The sequence below is a fragment of the Cetorhinus maximus genome, chromosome 18 (genome assembly GCF_964194155.1).
Source record: "Cetorhinus maximus chromosome 18, sCetMax3.hap1.1, whole genome shotgun sequence".
Classification (NCBI taxonomy): Eukaryota; Metazoa; Chordata; class Chondrichthyes; order Lamniformes; family Cetorhinidae; genus Cetorhinus; species Cetorhinus maximus.
This window is the reverse complement of record NC_135896.1, coordinates 24,058,631-24,085,507: the sequence shown is the minus strand read 5'-3', so window position 1 is coordinate 24,085,507 and position 26,877 is coordinate 24,058,631. Positions and strand designations below refer to the sequence as shown.

Sequence of the window (26,877 nt, the reverse complement as noted above, 5' to 3'; positions counted from 1 at the left end):
CTCAAGTAAAAATCAAAAAATGGCAACCCCATCCCCGTACAAGTGTGTTCCAACAGGCATTACTTCCATGGACATCTTATAAAATGGTGTTTTGGTTTAAATAAGAGGAGCCTGGCTAGCCAGATAAAAGCAGGTGAAGCTGGATAGAAGGCCAGTGATAGGTGGAGGCAAAGGACAGATTGCCAGAGGTGTCATGAACAAAAGGACAAAGGACTGTTAATGGTAGTGGTACTGCCTAAAGGAGGTGCTGATGGTGACGTTAAGGTCAGAAAGCAGAATGTGATAATAGCAGGACAAGGGTAGGCACTATGGAAACAACAACATGAACAAATGACAGATGGCCCTTGTGGGGGTGGGGTGGGGGGACGGTGGTGGGAATAAAGATTGAAAATAGGATAAAAGGTGGGAATAAAACAATGAAGTAAAAATGAAAATAAAAATAAAGTAGATAAAAAATTTAAAAATTAAAATGAATATTGAAAAAAGCTGGTAAAAAGGGGGCGAGGATGAAGGAGAGGGGTCATGGTCTGAAGTTGTTGAACTCAAATGTAAAGACTGTTAAGTGCCTAATCGGAAGATAAGGTGCCGTACCTCCAATTGGCGTTGGGCTTCACTGGAACGGCTAGCCAGATGTTGGGTTTGTCCCAGTTTTAACCCTGCCAGCTCAGGAGGAACAACGCATGGTGGGAGGGGGGTTAAACTGGCAGCTAGGTGGTATCCCGCTATGTTTCCACACAATATGTGTGATCTCCGCCATCTTAACTCCTGGAGTTGCAGAAGCATGGGAAGTGTGGAAACTGGGCCTTAAATATTTAAATAATATTCAGGCGCCAGAGCCAATTTACATCTTCTGATCACTTGTGGCAAATTAATCCACATTAATAAATAATGTATTTGTACAATTCAAAGTTAGAATTCTGGTAAAATGGAAGTCAGTGGTCAAGAAATGATCTTGCTTAAACTGATCCAGTCTGACTAGGGGTGACTTCTTCCAAGCTAACAATCATTGATCACATCAGATACCTGGTACTAGAATGCCGCTGGCAAAACCGATTTGTCTTTTAACACCATACCAGGAAGTAATTTCAATGCACTGAGGAAAGCCCTATACGTTAGCTCCAGAAATTACTGAGTTATGCAAATAGTTAACTGTGTTAGCTTTACAAATCCCCTTTAGTTCAGCATATTTGAAAAGCTTGACTTCACAAGGATTTACTTTACACAGGAGCATCAAACGTCAGCATCTTTAATGTGCCTTCTATCAGTTTATTACAGAACAAACTGACCGAAGCATCATTACAATCTTGATTCAATTCACCCTGCGATTTTGTTAAGAGTGCCGGCATTCCTTCCTACACACTCATACACTGGAAATTATTTTCCACGGATCCGGGTGAAGTGAGAGCAGATTAGAGATGGAGACCAGTGGAATTTTTCATCCTTATATTTAATACATGGCATGTGGTAACGTTGGCTCAGAACCAAATTCAGCCATCATTCAGATTGCCAACTAGAATGCAATTAACATTGAGGTGACAGAAGATTGCATTCAGAAGAAAAAAAATCTTCATATCACAACTCCCAAATAATAGTGTGACTACCAAAAAGCTTTCATTTAAAAGACAGTGAAAAGTACAATATTAAATATTGGTTAATAACTAAATATTGTTTGACAGAAAAAAAAAAAGAGCACACCACAATAACCCCTAGGTGTTTTCAAGTCTCTCCAGGGCCAACACTTCCCATCACTGTAACCTCCTCCAGATCTACAACCTTCCTATCACTGTAACCTCCTCCAGATCTACAACCTTCCTATCACTGTAACCTCCTCCAGATCTACAACCTTCCAAGATATCTGCGCTCTTCCAACTCTAGCCTCCCCTGCAACCCCTATTATCTTCGCTCCGCCATTAGTGGTCATGCCGTCAGCTGCCTAGACCCAAAGTTCTGGAATTTCCTCCCTAAACCTCTTCATGTCTACCTTGTGCTACTCTAAGATGCTCCTGAAAATATCCGTTTGATCAAGCCTTTGGTCACCGGTCTTAAATCCCCTACTGTGACTTGGCATTAACGTATTTTTTAACGATCACACCCTGGAACATTTTACTATTTAAAGTCACTGTCACTACATAAATGCAAGTTATTGTTAGAACAGGAAGCTCGAAGCAAGTATGTACCCGTAAGACCATCATGATGATTCTTTCCCCATAATTTTGAAGGAAAATACAACACTGGAATTTCTTGCACAAGTGAATGTTAACACTCCTCTTTGGCCTACTTCAATGAGGCCTTGTTGTTTTTCACTCCAACTTCCTTCACAGAACTTCAGTATGCAGTTAACACTTGTGCACGCGCTCAAAAACTGAGCTCCAGGCCACTGTCAATTCCTTCTCCGAAACGATGAGAAAATGGGCCTTTCACTAAACACCTGGATAACTAAGGTCCTCTACCAACCAGCTCCCACAGTACAACACATCATTCTGTCGATTAAGATCAACAACAATATCCTGGAAAAAATGGACCATTATCCTTACTTTGGGAGCTTCCTCTCGACAAAGGCAGAAATAGACGATGAAATCCATCATCACCTCCAACGTGCCAGCTCAACCTTTGGCCGATGGAAGAAGAGAATATTTTGAGGACCAAGATGTCAAATTCAAGGCTAAGTTCATGCTTTACTGGGCAGCAGGGATCCCCTGCACTCCTATGTGCTTCGGAGACATGGACAATTTACAGCAGGCACCTCAAAGCACTGGAGAAATACCACCAGCGATGCCTTCGCAAGATCCTCCAAATCTGGTGGCAAAAAAGGCGGCCCAACAGCAGTGCCCTCTCCCAAGCCAACATGCCCAGCACTGAGGCACTAATCATTCAAAACCTGCTCCGATGGGCAGAACATGTTGTTCATATGCCTGACACCAGGCTCCTGAAGTAACTGTTCTCCTCTGTCGTGGCTAAAGACTCCTAGGGAGGACAGAGGAAAGCTTTAGGGATATCTTTAAAGTATTCCTGAAGAGGTCAAACTTCCCTGCTGACTCATGGGTGTCCATGGCTTGTGACCAAGCAAAACGGAGAAGGCTCACTTGGGAAGTAACTGAACACATCGAGACACTTCATCAGGAACACGCAGAGGCAAACTCAGGATCGGAGAGGCCGCACAACTCCCTAAACAACTGATCTATCCAATCCTTCAAACACCATCTGCCTTGAACGTGGCAGAGTCTGCAGATTGCACATTGAACAGCTATCTCAGAACGCATCAAACTGGAGTGGAAGCAAGTCATTCTCAATCACGAAGGACAGCCCACGAGGAGGAGACTTCAGTGAATCTCGTGAGGCCACGATCAAAATGCTTATCAGGGACATTTTAAACAACAGTCACAGGACTCTTACAATAAACAGCATGATAACGATGGTCATGTCTGAACAAAGAACACATTCAGCCCATGCAAATCCCAACAGTAAAACCAGTCAGAAAATACCTTCCATTAATCCCAGAGAGTGTGACAAAGCTAAATTGCTGAGACTTTACTCAAATCATCTTTTTAAAAAGAAAACAGAAACCATGATCATTGAACTTTGAACATTACAGCTGTTGAGCAACAAAACACTGCTTTACAAACACCAGCAGTCTTTGCAATAACACAAACTATATCCAAAGAGTACCAAAAAAGGCTCAACGTCATTAAAACAGTGGAAATCCCCAAAGAATGACAAATGTGGAATGGGCCTTAAGGAAAAGACTTGCACCTACAGAGCACTTTACCTGACCTCAGTACATCTCAAAGCACCTTATAGCCAATTAATTATGCCAGTGGCTATGCTTCAAAAGTAATGTAAGAAATTGCAACAGTCAATTTGAACACAGCAAGCTCCTGCGAACAAAGATCCAAGATCAGATCATTTGTTTTGAATAAAAAATTCATTTTGCTTGAGGATTAAGTATCGGCCAGGACATGATGAAACCACCCCTACCCCCCACCCCCCGCCCCCACAATAATGTCACAGGGTCTTTAAAACCCACCTCAGGGGGCAGACAGGAACGCATTTATTATTTTTTTTAATTACTTCATTGCATGCGGATTCTCTATAGCAATTGCACACCAGGGTCTCCGGAACTTGAACATTCAAGAGAATTTTCCAGAAACTCTGAAATGAAAGCAACTATTACACTGCCACGCCACTTAAGCAGCACAGGTTCTAAATCGGATCTCAGCTCCTGCAGACATGTGAAGAGGGAGCTGTCAGTCAACGATGGCTTGATTATTATCTAGTCACTATTTTCAGAAAAAGCACTTGTATGAAGATTGGGGGAGGATAGAATCATCTCTTCTGTGATGGTCGTCCTTCCTTCTCCCCGCCCCTTCCCCACAGTCAAGGCTGTCCACACATTCTGCCTTGACGCACACAGGAAGAGTGGTCACTAAGTGCTAAACAGCAACTGGCAGTATAAATAAAGCCAGGCCCCAACGAGAGTCCACATTTGTAGCAGAGGAAATTCAAGGAAAGCTATAAATTTTTTTTAAAAAGGAACATTTTTTCCTTAAAAAGTTGAAAAATAAGGAAGTTTCACTCAGGATACAAATGCGCGGGGGAAGGGGGGCCAGAAGCAAAACAGGTGAGGGGGGGGGAAATTTTGCAAAAGAATAAAAGGAACTAAGTTAACTTCTGCTTGGGAAAACATATTGTAGACTGCTCTAGGAAATCTGCATAGAAACAAGTGTTAACTGCTGCTTTTCACTTGCAGCTGGGTAGAAGGGCACTATGACAAGCTTTCTATTACTATATTAACTATATACATTAAATGGGAGGAAAAACTTTATAACGCAGCAGAGGAAGAAATGGGAGGCTGCTTTTATCATGCATGGGAAGCAAATAACCGTTTTGGCTGGTGTTGAGAACAAAGGTTGGATAATTAGTCTTTTAAATGATCTTTTCCCAGTTAAAATGAAGCAAGATAATTTTATACCAAGGAAGACTTCAGCAAGTTTCACCCACAAAATCCACACCCCATAACACAATAATGAGGCTGCAGGAATTTTGTCAGGCAACTGGATTATTTTGCTTAATTCCTATTTGATAGATCACTGAAATCTCAACTGTCCAATCAGACAACTGAACACTGACTACTATAATCTAGTTAGTCACTGGAGTTGAACACCATGGTCATACTCAGATGCAGCTAATAAGTGCTTCTATAGGGGAACTTGAAGCACATACTGCAATTAAAAGTGTAATGGCTAAGTTATTGGCAGAATACACTGCAAACTAAGATGTTACTGTCTCAATAGCTCTATAATTGTACCGCCCAACTTCAAAATTAGAAAATATATTACAGTTCTACCTTAGAATTATGGTCCTCCGATTAGATACTTAGGCCAGCATTTTGTGTCACTTTTTTAAAAAGAGAAACATTATTACAGTACTTTATTTCAGTACTTTTTTTTGCAGACAAGCACTATGCAGTTCACTTCAACATTAGGGTACGTGGTTAAAAAAACACTTTACAGAGATGCTCAAATATTTTTCACAACTTTTATACATTATATAAAACTGACACATTCATAGGATATGTGGATGTTCTTCCAGTTCCCATACATCCAGATAACAAAGCTTACAATGCATTTATACGTCAAACATTTCAAACAAAATTGTTCCAGACTGCAGGTGATTCTGGTAGGAGGCCACATTTACTGCCCATCAGCAACTGTCCAGAGAAAGTGGTTGGCTCTCTAAAACAACTGCACTCCTTATGGGAACGGTGCTCCTAGGATGGTGCCAAGTAGGAAATTTCAGGATTTTGACACAAGTGATAAAATGTCCAGGTCAAGATGGAAGAGAACCTGGCAAGGCTGGTGCTCTCAAATTTATTTCTGCTTTTGTGCATCTAAGTTGTAGAGGTTATTGTGGAACCTCTTAACAAGTAAGATGTGTACTTTGCAGGGTATTCAGTCATTAGCTTAGACATTAGACTTTTAATTGTAGCATCCTGTAAATAGTATGCACTGTATTCACAGCAGTGGGAGTAGCTAGAGACTCCAGTGCTGGGCCTTGCAAACGGTGTAGAGGTTTTCAGGGGGCACATGATGAGCCCTTGTCACAGAGTCCCTAACCTCGACTCTGCTTTTCCAGCCATAATGTTAATAGGGCTGATTTAGTCAAGAGGCTGGTCGATGGTGACACCCACCCCCCCACCCCTCCCTGAATCGTGGTGATATTAAAGATGAGGAGCGCTAGTTGGCCATTCTCTTGCTGGAGACAGTCACCACCCGGCACTTATATGGATGTCCCAGTTACATTTTTGGTACGCCATGAGTACTGTAGCTGCAACAGCAAATCAGAGACTGGGAATTCTGTGGTAAGTAATTCACATCCTGACTCCCCAGAGTCTGTCCACCATTTACAAGGCAGGAATCAAAAGTGTGCTGGAATATGGTTCAGTTGCCTGAATTAGTGCAGTTGCAACAACACTCAAGGTGGTCAACACCATCCAGGACAAAGCAGCCGGCTTGACTGGCACCCCAGCCACCACCTTAAACCTTCATTTCCCACGCCACTGATGCACAGTGGCAGCGGTGTCTACCATCTACACGATGCAAGGCAGCAACACACCAAGGCTCTTTCAATAGCACCGTCCAAACCCACGACCTCTATCGCCTAGAAGAACAAGGGCAGCAGACTCATGGCAACACCACCACCTGCAAATGTGCCTCCAAGCCACACCCCACTCTGGCTTGAAAATATATCACCATTCCTTCACTGTTGCTGAGTCAAAACCCTAGAACTTCCTTCCTAACAGCATTGTGGGTGTACCTACACCACATGGAATTCAGCAGTTCAAGGCAGCAGCTCACCACCACCACTTAGTCAACGGCAATTAGGGATGGGCAATAAACGCTGGCCTTGCCAGAGATGCTCACTTCCCATGACCAAATAAAAGTACAACCCAAGCCTGGATGTTGTCAAGGTCCTGCTCGAGACTGACACGAGCTTCCACGATATCAGAGGAATGCATAGAACTTTGAAAAATCATTAAAAACCAGCCTTATCCCTGACCTCATGAAGAGAAGGAAGGTCATTGAAGATGTAGATAAAGAATTATACCCTACAGCAGTATCTTCAGGCTCAGATGATTGGCCTTCAACCACCATGATCACATGTCAGGTATGGCCCCAACCACTGGAAAGATTTCCCCACAGATAGATATATATAAAACAGATACACGGAGGCGTATACATACATACACCATACAAAATGGTTATATTTCCCTATTAATCACAATACACTGATATTACATTAGCCTCTTACAACGTTCAATGTCATTTCAGCACTCAGTTCAATTCTCATTAACATGATTTTTATTTTATTGAAGCCATAATATACACCATGAAACTCCCAGTTACGCTTGTTTCTATCTTTGCTGCATCATTGCAAACACCAAGTGCTTCAATGCAGAGGACATGGACTGCAGATCCTGTTCACCACCCCAGTACAATTTTTTTTAAATATAAATCCCCAATTTCGTACAATGGAACAAACACTGCAGGATGATTAAACTGCCAGTACCACTGCATTCCCTACAACTGTCAATTAACTGTATGATTGGTCACAGCAATAACTGGAGAAACTCCTTTTACTGAGGAATTATATCTCTGCACAAAATAGTGCCATCTTTGAGAAAGGCAATAAGACTTGCATTTACATAGCATCTTTCATAACCTTAGGACAACCAATGCACACTAATGAAGGGGGGTCATTGTTATAATGTAGGAAACATGCCCCGTAAAACAGCAATGTGATCATGAGCAGATTGTTTTTTTTTTTTAAAAGTCATATTGATTGAGGGATAAATATTGGCCAGGACACCAGAGATAACTTTCCTCCGCTTTCCTGAAATAGCAACGTGGGATCTTTTACATCCACCCGAATGCAGAGTGCTACATTGGAGTGTCACCCTAGATTCAATGCTCAAGTCTCTGGAATGGTACTTGACCCACAACCTCCTGACTCAGAGGCGAGAATGTTATCAAATGAGCCACAACTGACATCCCAATTTGATATGACTGAGCAGGTTCAGCAGATGCATGCGAGCGTCAAGAGACTGAACGTGGGTGGTACTTAGCGAAAACAGAGTTTAGTTGAGAAAAGATCAGATTTATGTGATCATGACACATAACCCACAGGTGTTGTCCCAGATAAAAAGGTATCAATCTCCATGGATCATGTAAACTGCAACACATTCAGAAAGACCACCCTCACCCTTGGCTCAACAATGGTAAACCTGCTCTCTAGTAATACAGACATACCAATTCTCTCAACTTCTTAGTAAAATTAAGGCCTGTCTTGGAAGAGGGCTCCGAATTCTCTGGATTTTTTGCAGGTTGCTACATCCTTGAGGAACATGTTTTCCATGTGCACAAATAATGAATTATTGCTTTCAGGCAAGAGGCCTCTCAAAAGATATTTAATTTCTGGAGCTACCACTTTGTATTGAAAAGCACTTTTTCAGCGTTTTCCTTTGATTGCCGCTCGAGGAGCCAGGCCGGGACAGGGTCTCTGTCAGCTGACCGCCAACTTGATTACAGAGAACAGCTCTGTAAGGATCCAAAGCTGTTGTGAGCTTTTTTTTCCTTCTACTGCATTCAACTCCCAGCTGCTTCCTAAAAAACAGCACTCAGCACTTTTAAAGAGGCACGCACCCTGCAGCTGCCAACTACACGGCACACACTAACGACTTAAACAATTGCAATTATTGAATAGTTTATAAAGGTTTTCCTACGCCCAACTTTTGTATAAATTATGAATGTGACAGCACGTTACATTCGCATCAAGTAAAAGGCATAATTGAAGATTTTATAGTATAAATTAATTTATACTTACTTATGATGAAATTCATAAAACTCCACTTCAATAATTTAAATAGTAAAACGCGGAATCTAATTCTTTTTTGATCGACAAGGGAGTCAAGGGTTTATTGGGTGGCGGCGGCGGCGGCGGGGGGGGGGGGGGGGGGGGGGGGGAGAGAGAGAAGAGAGAGAGAGAGAGAGAGACAGAGACAGAGAGGCCACAATCAGATCAGCTATGATCTTATTGAATAGCAGAGCAGGCTTGAGGAGCCGAATGGCCTACTCCTTCTCCTAATTCTTGTGTTCCTGTGTTCTTCCAAAATATTCATCCAAACACAAGGAAAATAGTTATTTTAGTGTCCAGATGATTAAATGCTGTAGCATGGTCATGTCAATATTATTTCCTATCTGCTTATATGGTTGTTACTAGGATGGTTTATATTGATTAGGACGGAGCTCCATTGATAGCACTAGAAACCTAGTTTGCCCTGAGTTTTGTTGCCGTCATCAGATCTCCTTTTACATTTAAACAATTTTGTATTTGGTGCTTAAGCAGTTCTCACAATAGGAGTGTGACACCTGCACCTTGACGTTCTGCGTTTACATTGTAAACCTACCACTGTATCCTTGCAATAGAATCATGCAACCATACACATCGGAGTCTACAAATCAGCTGACAGGATAAGGGAGACAGTTTAGCACTGTTTAGTCCTCAAGGACTAATGCACAGAATTCACTCTTCAATGACCAAAACAAACAGCAGAACTCAATTTCCTTCCTTATGCAAAAAGTTAATGAGCCCTAATTTGGAATGGAAGCATGAAGAAATTTAAATGGGGAAAAGAGGTGAAGGATCCTTAAGCACTACATTCCTAGGCCTGCTTTTATAACCACAGATAAACTGCAGATTCACATGACCAGTTAGAAATTAAATAAACTACTAATGAGGTTTATAAACTAACTGTCAATCGATATTTATCAAGAGATTTGGCTTAAGTTACAATTTTCTTTCCCCAAAACATAACCAAATTTAGAAAAACCAACTGTTGATGTTTCAAAAAAAATTGCAATTTATGACTTTTATACCAAATCTTTTGATTTGTAAGAGTTGGTTTCCTGATTTATGAGACATTGGAAATGGCAATACTGGGATTAGATAAATTCAGTCACAGTGAGGCAGTGAGGCAAGAGGAGCATTTTAATGGGTCTAATGTTCTTGTATTGCCGCTCCTGGGCTGTTCAGGGCATCACAAAAGCCTAAACAGATTATATTTTCCAGGAAGGTACGAGGCCTTTGAAAATAGGTCGTATCATCATTCACTTGAAACAAAACAAGGTCAGATTTTCTTTCTAGTTGAAAAAAATGTTTGCTAAATTAGCATTTTAAGCAATTTACTTCAAAGAAATAAAGTCTTGCATTTCTATAAAATTTTTCACAATTTTAGCATTGTGGTTATGTTTCTGGACTATTAATCCAGAGGTCTGGACTAATGATCTGGAAATAGGAATTCAAGTCACACCACAGGAGCTGGGGAATTTAAAGTTCAATTATTTAAATAAATTTGGAATTTAAAAAAAAACTAGCATCAGTAATGGTTGCCATGAAACTATCCATCTGGTTCACTAATGCCCTTCAGGGAGGAAACCTGCCATCGTTACTTGGTCTGGCCTGTGGGCGCCTCCAGGCCCACAGCAATGTGGTTAACTATCTTAAATGTCCTCTGAAAAGATCTATCAAGCCACTCAAATTTATTTTGAAGGTGACAGTTCACCATCACCATAAATGCTCGTCTTGCCAGCAACAACTGCGTCCAGTCAATCAATTTTTAAAAAGGTACTCTTGAAGCGTAGTCACTCTTGTAATGTAGAGACATTTTTTTAAAATGTATTTTGATCGTAGTATGCTATACATTTCATTGGCTATGAAGAAACTATAGCCCATGTAAACAAGAAGTTATTTACAATTAGAGTTAATCAGACAAAAATGGCAAGGAAATAAGGATGGAAAACACATTCTAATTGATCTTGGGAGAGAATGGTGTGGATCAAGAACGGATGCTGGCTTCCAAAACCTAGATACAAGTACCCCACCCCCCAAAATGTCCCAGTTAATTATCAAAGCAAAACAAAAGCACCTCAAGAGAAACATGTTTCTGGAATTCACAATGTGGAAAGCTTAGAGGAAAAATTAAAATCACTTTACATTTCCCAATCAGTTCAGGCAACTCCTTTTTCTTCCCCCTGTGGCTACATCAAACTAGCTGAGACAAGGCTGTAAGTTATGAAGCTCAGAAGGGCACGATTCGCAGGCTTGGCATCGGAATATTTCTAATAGAATTCAGGTTTACATTCTTAACAAGATTTACAGTTTGGACTCTAATTTTTCAGGGACATTGTTTGGCTCAGCAAGTCAGAACACAATCCTTTCACCTCTGCAGTGGGGCTGAATGTAAGCCAGAGATATTCAATGACACTATAATTCTGCCAATACCATGGCTGCTTCTTGAAAGGCTACCAAATTAATGCTATGGGAAATGGAAATATAATGATGGCATTTCAAAAGAGCCAAGCATCACTGGGAGAGCAAGTTATAAACTGTATCCATTATTAACTGTTACTAATCATCCAGATTGCAAGATGGGAATCCTTGTTGCAACGAGGAAAGAAATTTCGCTACCCAGCACTGCCATTTCTAAAAGAAGGAATTCCATGGAACTTAAAAGCCTTCAGCTAGATGCCATTTTGTATAATTGTGCTTGATGTACACAGGCTTGGTCCTAGTGTGCCAATGTAATGCAGTCAAGCATGCTTATAATTATATAGGTTAGATTGCACATTCCTTTGTAGTTTACATAGGCTTTTGTTCATATTTCAAACTGAACCATTTTCCTTCCATGTTTCAAATGTGAATTAAAATACCCTGGGTTACTGGAAACAGGACACTAAACACAACATGCTGCTTTGAATGAGTTTCAATGGGCCACATATCCTTTTCCCACTCTTGATGTTTCTCATCTTCTAATGTAACAGAATTGTGCATTAGGGGTGAAAAGATCCCATAGTCTTTCAAGGCAAAAACAATGTATTTTGGATAATTTGTGTCATCATGGCTCCATTGTTGGCATTCTTGACGCTGAGTCTCCATTTGTGGGTTCAACCCCAAGGCCAAGATTTTGAATTGATGACTGAAGATGCACTGAGGGACTGCAACATAATTTTTTTAAAAATTCATTCACAGGATATGGGCTTCACTAGCTGGCTCAGCATATATTGCCCATCCCTAGTTGCCCTTGAAAAAGGGGGTGGTGAGCTGCATCCTTGAACCGCTGCACTCCATGTGGTGTAGGTACACCCACATTGCTGTTAGGAAGGGAGTTCCAGGTTTTTGACCCAGCAACAATGAAGGAACGGCGATGTATTTCCAAGTCAGGATGGTGGGTGACTTGGGAAAGGGCAGGGGGGTGGAGGGGGGATATCTTCCAGGTGGTGATGTTTCCATCTATCTGCTGCCCTTGTCTTTCTAGATGGTAGTGGTCATGGGTTTGGATGGTGCTGTCAAAAGGAGCCTTGGTGAATTCCTGCAGTGCATCCTGTAGATGATACACACTGCTGCTACTGTGCGTCAGTGAAGGAGGAGGGAGTGAATGTTTGAGAATGTAGTGCTAACCAAAACGGCTGCTGTGTCCTGGATGGTGTCAAGCTTCGTGTGTTGTTGGAGCTGCACTCATCCAGACAAGTGGGGAGTATTCCATCACATTTCTAACTTGTGCCTTGTAGATGGTGGACAGGTTTTGGAGAGTCAGATGGGGAGTTACTCATCGCAGCATTCCTAGCCTCTGACATGCTCTTGTAGCCACAGTATTTATATGACTAGTCCAGTTCAGTTTCTGGTCAACGTTAACGCCCACAATGATGATAATGGGGAATTCAGTGATGGTAATGCCATTGAACGTCATGGGGAGATGGTCATATTCTCTCTTGTTGGAGATGGTCATTGCCTGACACTTGTGTGGCACAAATGTTACTTGCTGCTCGTCAGCCCAAGCCTGGATATTGTCCAGGTCTTGCTGCATTTGGACATGGACTGCTTCAGTATCTGAGTCGTTGCAAATGGTGTTGAACATTTCATCAGCGAACATCCCCACTTCTGACCTTATCATGGAAGGAAGGTCATTGATGAAGCAGCTGATGATGGTTGGGCTGAGGACACTACCCTGAGGAACCCTGCAGTGATGTCCTGGAGCCGAGATGACTGACCTCCAACAACCACAACCATCTCCCTTTGTGCTAGGTATGACTCCAACCAGCAGACAGTATTCTCCCCACGATTCCCATTGACTCCAGTTTTGCTAGGACTCCTTGATGACACACTGTCAAATGCAGCCTTGATGTCAAGGGCAGTCACTTTCACCTCACCTCAGGGTTTCAGCTCTTTTGTCCATGTTTGAACCAAGGCTGTAATGAGGTCAGGAGCTGAGTGGCCCTGGCAGAACTCAAACTGGGCGTCAGTGAGCAGATTAATTGCTAAGCAAGTGTCACTTGATAGCACTGTTGATGACCCCTTCCATAACTTTACTGATGATAGAGAGTGGACTGATGGGGCGGTAATTGGCCAGGTTCGATTTGTCCTTTTTGGGCATACCTGGTCAATTTTCCACATAGATGAGTAGGTGCCAGTGTTGTAGTTGTACTGGAACAGCTTGGCTAGGGGCGCAACAAGTTCTGGGGCACAAGTCTTCAGAAATATTGCTGGATTGTCAGGATCCATAGCCTTTGCAGCATCCATTGCCTTTAGCTATTTCTTGATATCACATGGAGCGAATCAAATTGGCTGGAGGTGATGCTGGGGACCTCCAGAGGTGGACGAGATGGATCATCCACTCGGCACTTCTGGCTGAAGATTGTAGCAAGTGCATCAGCCTTACCTTTGCACTGATGTGCTGGGCACCCCCATCATTGGGAATGAGGATATTTGTGGAGCCTCCTCCTCCAGTGAGTTGTTTAATTGTTCACTACCATTCACAACTTGATGTGGCAGGACTGCAGAGCTTAGATCTGAACTGTTGGTTGTGGGATCGCTTAGCTCTATCACTTGCTGCTTATGCTGTTTGGCATGCAAGTAGTCCTGTGTTATAGCTTCACCAGGTTGACACCTCATTTTTAAGTATGCCTGGTGCTGCTCCTGGCATATCTTCCTGCACATTTCATTGAACCAGGGTTGATCCCCTGGCTTGATGGTAATGGTAGAACGAGGGAAATGCTGGACCATGTGGTTAGAGATTGTGGTTGAGTACAATTCTGCTGATGGCCCACAGCACCTCATGGATGCCCAGTCTTGAGCTGCTATATCTGTTCAAAATCTACCCCATTTAGCACGGTGGTAGTGCCACACAAGAAGATGAGGGTACCCTCAATGTGAAAACAGGACTTTGTCTCCAAAATAACTGTGCGGTGGTCACTCCTACCGATACCATCATAGACAGATGTATTTGCGGCGGCAGGTTGGTGAGGATGTGGTCAAGTATGTTTTTCCCTCTTGGTTCCCTCACCACCAGCTGAAGACCCAGTCTAGCAGCTATGTCCTTTAGGACTCAGCCAGCTCAGTCAGTAGTGTTGCTACTGAGCCACTCTTGGTGATAGACATTGAAGCCCCCCAACCAGAGTACATTCTGCACACTTGCCACCCTCAGTACTTCCTCCCAGTGGTGTCCAACATGGAGGAGCACGGAACAAAAACAGAATTACCTGGAAAAACTCAGCAGGTCTGGCAGCATCGGTGGAGAAGAAAAGAGTCGACGTTTCGGATCCACACGACCCTTCAACAGAACGGATTCATCAGTTGAGGGAGGGCAGTACGTGGTAATCAGTAGAAGGTTTCCTTGCCCACGTTTGACCTGATGCCATGAATCTTCATGGGGGTCCGGAGTCAACATTGAAGGCTCCGAGGGCAACTCCTTCCCGCTGAACGTCAAAAGATTTGGGTAACCACAAGTTTTCAAAGGGTAAAACGTGGGAGGCTGGCCAGGTGTCCATTAGAACAGTCAGTCTTGGAGTAACAAGGCATGGATGAGAGTTTCAGCAGCAAAAGGACTGAAGCAGGGGCAGAGTGAACCTCTGCTGGTGGTGATGGTGGTGCCTGGGGCATTATCTGTAAAATGGCTATGTCAGGCTGTTAACTTGACTGTGAGACAGCTCTCCCAATTTTAGTACTAGCCCACAGACGTTAGTAAGGAGGACTTTGCAGAGTCGACAGGGCTGAGATTGCTGTTGTTGTTTCCGATGCCTAGGTCGATTTCATTACTTTTTTTTTAGACTTTGCAGTGGTTTGATACAACTGAGTGGCTAGTTAGGCCATTTCAGAGGACAGTAGAGTTAATCACATTGCTGTAGGCCAGACTAGGTAAGGACAGCAGATTTCCTTCCCTAAAGGACATTGGTGAACCAGATGGGTTTTTATGACATTCAACAATGGTTTCATGGTCATCATTAGACTTTTAATTCCAGATTTTTGTTGAATTCAAATTCCACCATCTGCTGTTGCAGATTTGAACCTAGGTCCCAAGCATTACCCTGGATCTCTAGATTACTAGTCCAGCGACCATACCAGTATGTCATCGGCCTGCACCACTGGGGAGGCTTCAGTGAGACATTACATCAAAGTCTCAGTTTGTCTGTACTAGTGAAGATAAAAAGTTGCTACAACGCTTTTGAAGAACATAAAGTATTCCCTGAACCAAAAAGTTCACAAAACTCTGTCACATTGAACCTCAGGATTAGCTGTCAACCACATATCCGTGCTTTAACAAAGACTTCCTATTTCCACCTCTGTAACACCGCCAGACTCTGCCCTCGATTCTGTCCTTTTGCTGCAGAAACTCTCATCCATGCCTCGTTACCCCCAGACTTGACTGTTCTAATGCACACTTGGCCAGCCTCCCACATTTTACCCTTTGAAAACTTGGTTATCCAAATTTCTACTGTGTGTGCCCCAACTCCAATCTAATTCTGTTCACCTATCATAGCTCCTGGTTAAACAGAAGTTTGAAACAGTCACACTTATAGGGCATAATCTTCTGCTCCCAGAGGGGAGCTTGGAGATGGGAAGGGCACTTATGAAGCAGGGTGGTACTGTACCTAAAGGCTGGAACCTTCCCATCTCCTCCAGAACTAGGGCCCATGATTAACCTTCCCCCACCCCAACCAATTAAGACCCTTAAGTGGACAACTAATTAAGAGGTTTCTTCACACTGCAGCTGGAATTAACCCAACTTGTGCGGCATCCACGACTGGTAAAAAAGTGTGCAGGCCACCTCTCACCTTTGGGTGGCTGTGGGAGGGAGGAGGTCCCCTCAAAAGGTACTCTGTGCCTGATCAAGGCACCATGGGCATCGGGTGGGGATACTCCCAGAAACACCTCCCTGCCCTCCCCTCACCATGACTTACTTTCTCTTGGGCCCTGGGACTCCAAGGGGTGCTATTCTGACAGCAGCCACAGCCTCCTGTGGCGCTGTTGATCACAGGAGCTACCAGTCTCTGATTGGCCGACAGCTCTTGGAAGGCAGGACTTCCACATCCAGGAACTTGATTCTGGAGGTAGACCTGCTGGTGTTCCTGAATTAACCTGATTGACATAAGATTCAGTGGGCTTACAAAGAGGCAGCATGGGTCTCTCGCCGGCTCTCCAGCTGGATCACCAATGCAAGATTCTGCCCAATGACTCAAAATACTGGCACTTACCAGTATATCTTACAGCTCTCCATGCAACTGGTGGACTGACAGCAGAATTTTAAAATTCTCATCCTTGTTTTCAAATCTCTCACCTCTCCATAATCCCCTCCAGCACCACAATCCTCCGAGATACCTGTACTCTAACCCCAGCCTCTTGAGCATCCCCAATTTGAATCACTCCATTAGTGGCTGTGCCTTCAGCTGCTCAGGCCCCAAGCTCTGGAATTCACTCCACAAACCTCTCCACCTTTGCTTTTCTCCTTGAAAACACTCCTTAAAATCTACCTCTTTGACCAAGTTTTTGGTTGTCTGCCCCAAATATCTCTTTGGATAGCTTGGTGTTGTACTTTGTTTTATAATGCCTCTGTAAAGGGCCTTTGGATGTTTTATGATATTAAAAGGTGCCATATAAATAGATGTGGTTAGTCAATAGTCCTCCCATGAACATTAACACTAAAAATTGGTCAGTCATCTCATTGATGTTGGTGTGTAAAATAGTTGCCATGTTTGCTTATATGACAAGTCTCTGTACTCGCAATAAATTACTTTGCAGTGAAGTGTTTTAAGGTGTCTTAGAGAGACACTATGTAAACCCAAGTCTTTTTTTAAACCCCTTACTGTGGTGATTTTCTTTTTAAAATAGGCAAATTTAGTTTCCAATTCCATCAGGATCTTCCCTCTTTGTTTATGTAACATAGGTAAGTTGTGGTTAATGACATGGTTGGGTGGTGGGGGGAGGTTAGAGGGGGCACGGGGAGAGATTATAAAAAGGAAAAAAATAAGTACTGTACCATGCACTGCCTCACCCAAGATATTTCACTTCTGTATGATATCAATGTATCACAGCTTACAGCGTATACATTTAATTCAGTATGTGGTCATCATAATTACAGGTTTGTGAAAAGCAATCACATCATCCGCTCATTCATTCTTTGCAATTACAAAAATGACACCACGTATTTAAAAAGGAAGAGGGAAAAATCTAACATCAAAATGTGAAAACATTTTAAACATATTAAATGACAAGCTAAAAATTCTCTTTGGATCTCGACCTTGTGCGATGGAGTCAACATACCATTTGAGCAGCTGGAAGCTTTTATAATTCACCCCTAACTGGTCCTCTCCTTGTATGGTACATTTCAAAATGCCCACATAATGTCATCTCTAATGCACTCTTATATCTCCAAAAAGCCGATCTTGGCTCTGGTGGTAATTTGTCCAAGTTGCCATACTTGCTCAGAGGTGATCTCCAGCTGGTGAGATGCTGCATCTCTGAAGGTTTTACCAAGCAAAAACCATCTGCAAGTCACTCTCATGTTGGAATCCAATCCCCAAAATGTTTCATGCTTTACCATGGACAGTGGATGTCAACATGATGTTTAGCTACATTGAAAGCAAGTTGGGTTGTCATTGTTGAACACTGAACAGTCAGAAGCGTCACAGCGAAGCTCGAATTTGTCTTTACCCAAACTTATATAAATCCAACAATAAACTGAGGCTGAACCCCCGCAACTTCCTGGGGAAAAAGTTTATTTTAGTTTTTTAAAAATGCTTCTTGATATTTTCATAACCAGTGTTTAAACAAATCCTTTAAAATATATAGGACACAAATATTTTCTTTGGAACAAAAAGGTTGGTCGCCCACAAGTTCACCCAGCTATGTGGAAGAAATAATTATGCAAGTTATTATTTTCTGCTTGAACCCAGCCTCTGCCACCCCCTCCCTCACCACCTGCTTCATTAAAAAGTGCCTCCTTTATACCACTAGCCCATCTTCACTTTAGTGAAGGGGTAGATTCCTACGTTACAACACTGTAGGCACTGAAGTACTTTTTGTAGCATAGGTAAAGACCTTTGGGATGTTCCGAGGCCGAGAAAGATTGAAATTCTTTATCAGTGACCTAGACCGGAGTTGCAGTCAGATATTGAGTGCCAAAAACTTTTTGCCTCTTCCCAAGGACACCACTCTCCACAATAACCCTTAAGATCTTGGTCATGGTGGGCAGGGAGGATTCAAAAGTCTCAAGGTGATTGAAAATGGAGGTGAAGAAAGCAAAACGAGAGAGCGCGCACGAGAGAGAGAGAGAAAAATCCTCTCTAGCTCCAGCATACACACTAGCTAATCATGTACAAACAAGACTCAAAACAGAATCTACGCATGGAATTGCACTACGCTGCATTCTCACTATAATAACTATTATTTTTTTTAAATGGCAATTTTCTGAGTGATACACAATAGGATTGTTTACTGAGAATTCAGCAATAGATGCCACTTGACTATTTCTCACTACACTTTTGTGGTTGTATGTCAAAGAAGCATCGCATAAATCTATCATCATCTAGATCCACTGGCAACACTTGTAGATAAGCAGACAGAGAAAGATGGTATCTTAATCCTGAGAAATTCAAATCAATTACAGGCTGGCAGCTACAGCTTAGTATATTCAACTTGAATCAGGACTGATCACTGCAATAAATCAAATTTAATTCTTTGTAGCAGTTCCAAGCAGCAAGAATGATGGGCATACTGTATTCAGTGTTCGCGTCCAATCTACACTGGTGAGACAAAACACAGTTGACCCCGAACTTCCGGTTGCTTGCCACTTTAATTCGCCATTCCGCACTCTGACCTCACTACCCTTCCTACATTGTTCCAATGATGTCAATGCAAGCTCATAGTCCACACTCTGGCAGCCGTACTGCCATTCTTCTGTCATATTCCCAGGCCACAGGAAAATTCTCTTTGCCAGGATTTCTCATGCTTCCCTCTGCTACAATGGGTCTTAAAGTGTGGACTTTTGGCTCCAGGTACAGTCCAAGCCCTGGTCTCTGAGGCAGCCTTGAAGCACCTTTTTTGTTTTTTTAAATTCGTTCTTGGGGTGCGGGTGTCACTGGCTAGGGCAGCATTTATTGCCCATCCTTAATCGCCCTTATTCAGAGGGCATTTAAGAGTCAGCCACATTGCTGTGGGTCTGGGGTCACATGTAGGTCAGACCAGGTAAGGACGGCAGGGACACTAGTGAACCAAATGGGTTTTTACGACAATCGACAATGGTTTCATGGTCAGACCTTGAGTTTCAGATTTTTATTGAATTCAAGATTTCACCATCTGCCATGGTGGGATTCAAACCCTGGGTCTCTGGAATAGTCCAGTGGCAAACCCACTATGCCACCACCAACCCACTGCCATCCCTGACAACATAACTGTGAGAGCGGATTTTCAACAAAGAGGGGCCAGCTACGAGTGGAGCCCGACACGAGACCAAAGCTCTCAAGTTGGAACTGGACAACACTTCATTGGTGACTTATCAAAAGCCATTCTTTCCATTAACTTTGGTGAAATTATTTGCAGTAGCAAGTGAAAGCAGGCAGTGGTAGGCTCAGCAGATGGTCCGAGGAGGTCTTTTGCCCCCACCCAAATGGTCCACGTACAATTTCAAAAGCGCTACTCTATTTTCTGCTTTAACAATTTACATCTCCTGTGGACCCATCTTTCATTATTTGTCATGTTATCATCTCGCTCATTTTTCCTTCCACAATCTTCACTTTTATAATTCCATCACTCCTGTTCTCCACCTTATCGTAGGCTTTCCCTTTTAATCTCTCTTTGCCCCCTTTCTCTGACTCTGTACTTAAAAACGGTTACATCTTTAACATTTTCCAGTTCTGTGAAAGGTCTCACTGACCTGAAAAGTTAACTCTGTTTCTCTCTTCAGTTACTATCTGACCAGCTGAGTATTTCTAGTATTTTCTGTTTCTGGAAGCTAGGTATTGTCTGGAGAACAAGTTTATGCTTAGTCATGTGTTGTATTTTAATAATACATTAAGCTGCAAACAATACACACAGCTTCAGAAAATACAGGCATTAAAAACCTTGATTTTTTTTAACAAGTGAAGGAAAGGTTACATCAATTGTGAATCACTCAATGTTTAGCGAGATTTCCACTTAGAAAGGGGGCGATTAAGTCCTCTTAACTGCAGCCAGTCGATTCGCATTACTGTGGACCTCCGCCACTGAGCTGCATGTACAGGATTGCATTATTGCATTCATCTGCCGGGCAGCAACCCTAGGGGGAGGGAGGGAAGAGAGGGTGTTGAGTTTCCAAACTTTCCGCTCTGTTCAGACAGATGCAGAAATGTAACTTAAGAACACAAGAGAATGTACAGAGTGACAAAAGGTCAAGCCAGGACAACCCATCTGCTCATTATGGACTCCGTTTTTTTGAATCTCCTGGTGGTGAACATACAGGGGTGAAGTTACAAAAAGGCTGAGCAGGGCCAACAATATCGAGAGCAACCCTGCTTGGTGCAGAGAAAAGCAAGTCTTAACTGCAAGGCATTATACAATACTGGCCCACCCACTATCCAATTCATCATAGCAATTTGGCTTCCAAATCGGAGAATTAATTTAACAAAAATGCCAACACTTAACTTCCAATAGTTCAGGGGCAGCAGCAGCAAGCATCACTTCTTCCAATAAACTAATGGCCCTCTCAGACTTCAACTCAAAGCTTACTTCAAGTAAACGAACCTTTAACAACAGAACTATTTGCACGATGCCTTTAGTGAACTTTGCCTTCTAGTTCCCCTGAATATTCACACGGACTCAAAAATGCTGGAGCTTCAGCGAGTGTATTTCCTTTTTTTTTAAAATTCATTCGTGGGATGTGGGCTTCACAGGCTGGGCCAGCATTTATTGCCCATCCCTAGTTGCCCTCGAGGTGGTGGTGGTGGTGGTGAGCTGCCTTCTTGAACCGCTGCAGTCCATGTGGTGTGCGTACACCCACAGTGCTGTTAGGAAGGGAGCTCCAGGATTTTGACCCAGCGACAGTGAAGGAACAGCGATATATTTCCAAGTCAGGATGGTGAGAGTGACTTGGAGGGGAGCTTGTAGGTAGGTGTTCCCATCTCTCTGCTGCCCTTGTCTTCTAGATGGTAGTGGGTTTGAAAGGTGCTGTCAAAGGGGCCTTGGTGAATTCCTAAAATGCAGGAATCTTGTAGATGCTATACACTGCTGCTACGGTGTGGTGGTGGTGGAGGGAGTGAATATTTGTGGACGTGGCTGCTTTGTCCTGGATGGTGTCAAGCTGCTTGAGTGTTGTGGGAGCTGCACTCATCCAGGCAAGCTGGGAGTATTCCATCACACTCCTGACTTGTGCCTTGTAGATGGTGGACAGGCAGGTGAGGGGGTGGGGGGGCGGTCACTCGGACGATTCCTAGCTTCCGACCCTTTCTTGCAGCCACAGTATTCACATAACTAGCCCAGTGCAATGGTAACCCTTAGGATGTTGATAATGGGAGATTCAGTGATGGTAATCCAATTGAACATCAGGGGGCGATGGTTGTATTCTCTCTTGTTGGAGATGGTTATTGCCTGATCCTTGTGTGGTGCGAATGTTACTTGCCACTCATCAGCCCAAGCCTGGATATTTTCCAGGTCTTGCTGCATTTGAGCATGGACTGCTTCAGTATCTGAGTTGTCACGAACAGTGTCGAACATTTTGCAATCAAATTGTATTGTATCACGGATAGTACACATACAATTTCTCACACAATTAATATTAAATGGTAACTGGCAGTAAGAGAAGGGTGTACAATGGGAAACTTTTGAGCTAAACAATTTATATTTGCAGTCAGACAGAAGAATCAATCACGAACAAGCTCTAAAAGGATATCCCTGATGAATGAAAATCTTTGTATCTTCTATAATTCCTCTTTAAGTGCTCTTTAGAAAGTTGTGTTTTATGTTGCAAAACAAAAATAGCTTGGACCACATTATGAAAACAATGAAATGCACAATTCATTTTGGTTAACAGACAGAGGAGCAAATAAGTTGAGTAACAGATGGTTAAGAATATATTCTGCAGCTGTAGTTTACTCTTAAGAGTTCAAACAACATCAGAAATCAGTGTTGTCAAAAGGCTAGCTCCTCAATTTCTCTGAGGGTCAGTGTGATGTGTTACTTCACCAGAAAGTCCCACATTTTGTTTCAGATCGGTATTCTGTTAAACTCTCAGGTGTGACAGTAGATAACATTACCACCATAATTCACTCAGTGTCCCAAAGTTTGGGGATGGAAAGGGAAAGGGTGAGGGGAGAATTAAAATTAGCATGTGAGTCTGTGCACCTGACCAGCTAATGGTCCTTGCTGGAAAACACTCGTGCGGAAAGGATCCAGATCAGCCGAGATACCCACGTAAAATCAGATAGTTTGTTGGCACTCACCATCCAGATTTGCTAAAGTATAGAGACTTGGGCAAGGTGCCAGGGAGTCATTAACGCTCAAATGTTAGTCACCATCTCCAGGGAAGAAGTGGAGAGCAGTTGGGAAAATGGAGTGAATAAAGTATGAGGTCTATTCATATCTTGTTTCAAGCATTTGACCACTGACAATCCGAGCCCTGGAAGCAACCTGGAATCTGCCTCGAATTGTGTGGCATGGATACATCTTGACAATATATATCCATTGACATCATATATTGACATGGTAGCCATTTCAAGTAGTATCTGGGGACGAATTTGCTTCCACTCAGTAACATTAAAAGTAAAAGTCTTCATGGAAATGAGGAAAGAAACAATGAGGTGGGGAAGCCAATGATACAATCATGTCCATTATTGTGCAGACTAGTGGAAAAAGGAAAACATATCCCAGACTGTACAGAGTATGACACTTGGTGGCATTTGCGATCTCAGATTTTTCGCATTTAAATACTAAAGCTTTCGTGCAAAAAAAAAGTTACAGGTTAGAAAAGAAACAAGTCCAACCATGGAGAGTTTGTGCACGCATGATGGTGTGGGGGTGGGGGGCAAGAAACAACGCTGGAGCAACAAGGAACAAAAAAGTTGCACCTTGAAACAGTTTAGAATAATAACAAAATCAATGGGGCTGAAAACCATTCTGTCTGGTAGCTGAGTATTTAACTACTTTATCTACAACACAGAAAAAGCAATCCATGATTTTGCCTAAAGAGGGAAAAAGCAACTCAAAACACGAACCTATTTTAGGAGCGGGAACGAGACATTTCTCAATTGAAGTGACGCGCTCAGTTTGAAAGATAAAATCATTTCAAAGCAGTCGCCAGCAGTCCAACCTTCTGAAAGGCAGGAACTGGAGACAGTAGAAGATTGCACAAGTCCACAGTTTCTAACTGTGCATATGGACAAGCTGAATAGGAGTGGAAAGTTATTTTGTCTTTGCATCACAGCAAGTGTTAGCTTGCGTGTCAAAGGATTCTGAAGTGAAGCAAATCATGGTCCTCCAGGGAGTTTCACTTCACTTGGCTGTTATCAGCTTGTGCCCTGACATTCAATTCAGGCTGTGTTTTATTATAACAGCAATGCTGGTGTAAGTAAAGCAAAAGCACTTTGCCTTAAATGCTGCTGTCCTGGTGTAAATGCACCTCAGATTATCAGCTACTGAGAGCACACTGTAACTTAGTCCCTAGTTTCAACATAGCACCCATAGAAGAACTGGTTATGGATGCTACAAGAGAGTTGAGCAACCCAGAAGGACGACTGGATGCTAGAAATCAGAAATAAAAGCAGAACATGATGGAAACACTCAGCAGGTCAGACAGCACCTGAAGAGAGAGAGAGAGGAGGGAGAGTTAACATTTCAGGTCGATGGCTTTATATCTCTTAACTTTTTCCAGTTTTGTGGAAACAGATTTTAAGCAAACAGAAGGAGGAGTGTTGGCATTGGGAGCCAGGGTAGGTTGGTGGGGAAGAGCAAAAGGGAAAACTTTTGATAGGGTGGAAGGCAGGAGTGATGGTGTGATGTAAAAAGGAAGTGGTAAATGGGACAAGTAAATAAATCAAAAAGAACAGTTTGTGGGGGCGTAAATGGCAACAGGAGAATCATGGCCAACAGCTGCTATACAGAAAAATGGGAACAGAGTTTATGATCTAAAAACATTGAACTCAATTTTGAGTCTGGAAGCTGTAATGTGCTTGATCAAAAAAGCCGGTGGTGTAGTGGTAATATTGCTCAATTAGCTTAATGCTCTGGGGACATGGGTTCAAATCCCACCATGGCAGCTGGTGGAATTTAAATTCAATTAATAAACCTGCAATATAAAGCTAATCTCCGTAATGGTGACCATGAAACAATCATCGATTGTTATCATCGTCTGGCTTCCCTTTTAGGGAAGGAAATCTGCCATCCTTGCCTGGTCTGGCCTGCATGTGACTCCAGACCCACACTAAATGTGGTTGACTCAACTGCCCTGAAACGGCCACGCAGTTCAAGGACAATCAGGGATGGGCAATAAATGCTGGCTTAGTCAGCAACACCCACATCCCATGAAAGAATAAAGAGATAAAAAATAGGAGGGGATCATATTGTTAGCAGCAAAGAAGTACAAGTATGATGGTGGAGGCAGGTTCAATTGAGGCATTCAAGAGGGATTCGGACTGTTATCTGAAAAGAATGTGCACGGCTACAGGAAGAAGGTAGGGGAGTGGCACTAGGTAAATTGCTCCTATGGAAAACTGGCACAGACATGACAGGCTGAATGGCCCCCTTCTGAGCAATAAATCACTACTTCTCCTGAAAGGAGAGTTGAGGGCTGTGGGGGGAGGCAAGGGAGGAGACAAAAGAGCAGGGTTTGCATCTCCTGTATTTGCATGGAGAAGTGCTGTTGGGGGTGATTGCAGAGTGGACGAGGGTATCATTGTGGGAACAGTCCCTTTGGAATGCTAAGGGGGCGGGGAGGGGCATGGGGAGGGGGAGAAGCATTTGATTGTGGCGGTATCATGCTGGAGGTGGTGGAAAAGGCAAGAAAAAAAAAGGATGACCTGTTGAACGCGGAGACTGTTGGGTGGAAGGTAAGGACAAGGGGAGATACCATGGTTCGTGGGGGAGTGGTTAGTAATGAGGACTCCATCACACGTGATCGGGAACCAGCTGTTTGCCTGTTTTTCTTAAAATCACTTGCATCCCGTGTATTTTCTATTCCACTCTCAAAGGGAGGCCCAGGAAACCCAGCCACCCAGCGTTCAAGCTAAAGTAAAAGCATCGGAGGCTCAGTGTCATTAAAATATTTCAAATGGAGGGACCTACCTCTTGGGGAAGGATTGGTTAAACCTGAAAATTGGTACAGTCGAGATAGGCTGGTGTCAGATTTGAAATTTTTTTGCATTTTAACTTCCCACGTGAACAAACCCAGTCATCTGGGAGGGGGTGGAGGGTTAAAATCCACCCCACCCACCCCACTCAAATGGCTACCTCTGCTCCATTATTTTAATCAATCTGCAGTCCTCATAGCAGGTCAGTATTATATTAGCAGTAAAAGAACAAGCTTGGAATTAGATTGCATCTTTCACAACTACAGGATGCCTGCAAAGCACCATATAGCCAACCGCTTTCAAAGTGTAGCTACTGTTGTAATGTAGGAAACATGGCAGCCAATTTGCACACAGCAAGATCCCCCAGATAGGAATAAGCAGATAATTAGGTTTTTAGTGATGTTGGCTGAGGAATCAAAATTGGCAAGTGCACCAGGAGTATGCCACTGTTCATCTTTTGAATATTGTCATGGGGTCTTTGCAGTTTAAGAACTCAACCAAAAGAAAGCGACTCCAACAGTGTAGCCCTCCCTCCCTCAGTAATGCACTGAAGTGTCAGCCTAAATTATGGGCTGAAGTCGCTGGAGTAGAACATTAATCCATAACTTTATGATTCAGAGCCATGTGTGCTACCAATTGAGCCTTGGCTGATCCAATAAACTGAGTGATTATGTATGTCTTTGAAAGGAGGTGCTGGAAGCAGGACCTGAAGTGCTAGGACTGCAGTGTTCAAGGATTAAATTCCATGCTGTTACAGTAACCATTTTAAGTTCCACATTAGTGCTGCTGCAATTAGCTGCAAGACTAATTGCAAGTATTTCTTACTTTACAAACTCTAATGTTAAATCATTTATGATGCCATTACCATCCAAACACAAATAAATTGAACCAAGAAATATTCAAGCATTGCCAAAGTCTGTAAATCCAGTTCTGGCCTACAAAGCAGGTGCCAGGTCCCCACTATACAGGACAATAGAGTCTTACTAAAGAACAGCCAGCGTTGATTTCAGAGCCATGATCCCAGCAGCCATCTCTGCTGCTTACCAGCTAGGGCAACTGTCTTGACCCCTGTAGAGTGGAAACTTTCTGATGGTTAAACCACATGGGCAAGTACATTCAGTGCAGGTAAACAATTAATGGCTATTAGAAAACAGGCTGAGAATCAACTAGAGCATTCAGAAATTTCAAAAAAGACACAGCAAACACAGCCACTGAACAATGCATAGCGTACAATATT

The 26,877-nt window shown here is 42.9% G+C and overlaps 1 protein-coding gene across 3 annotated transcripts in view; it reads right to left on the bottom strand.

The window, feature by feature from the left end:
- Positions 1-26,877, bottom strand: part of itpk1a (inositol-tetrakisphosphate 1-kinase a) — a 208,558-nt gene that overhangs the window by 143,466 nt on the left and 38,215 nt on the right. Inside the window, exon 1 of one of the 3 annotated variants that reach the window (XM_078562188.1) lies at positions 3,483-3,560. The exons of the other annotated variants lie outside the window; for them this stretch is intronic. The gene's annotated coding sequence lies outside the window, so the exon portion shown is untranslated. Of the gene's footprint in view, positions 1-3,482; positions 3,561-26,877 lie in introns of those variants that run through there. 3 annotated transcript variants of the gene reach the window in all.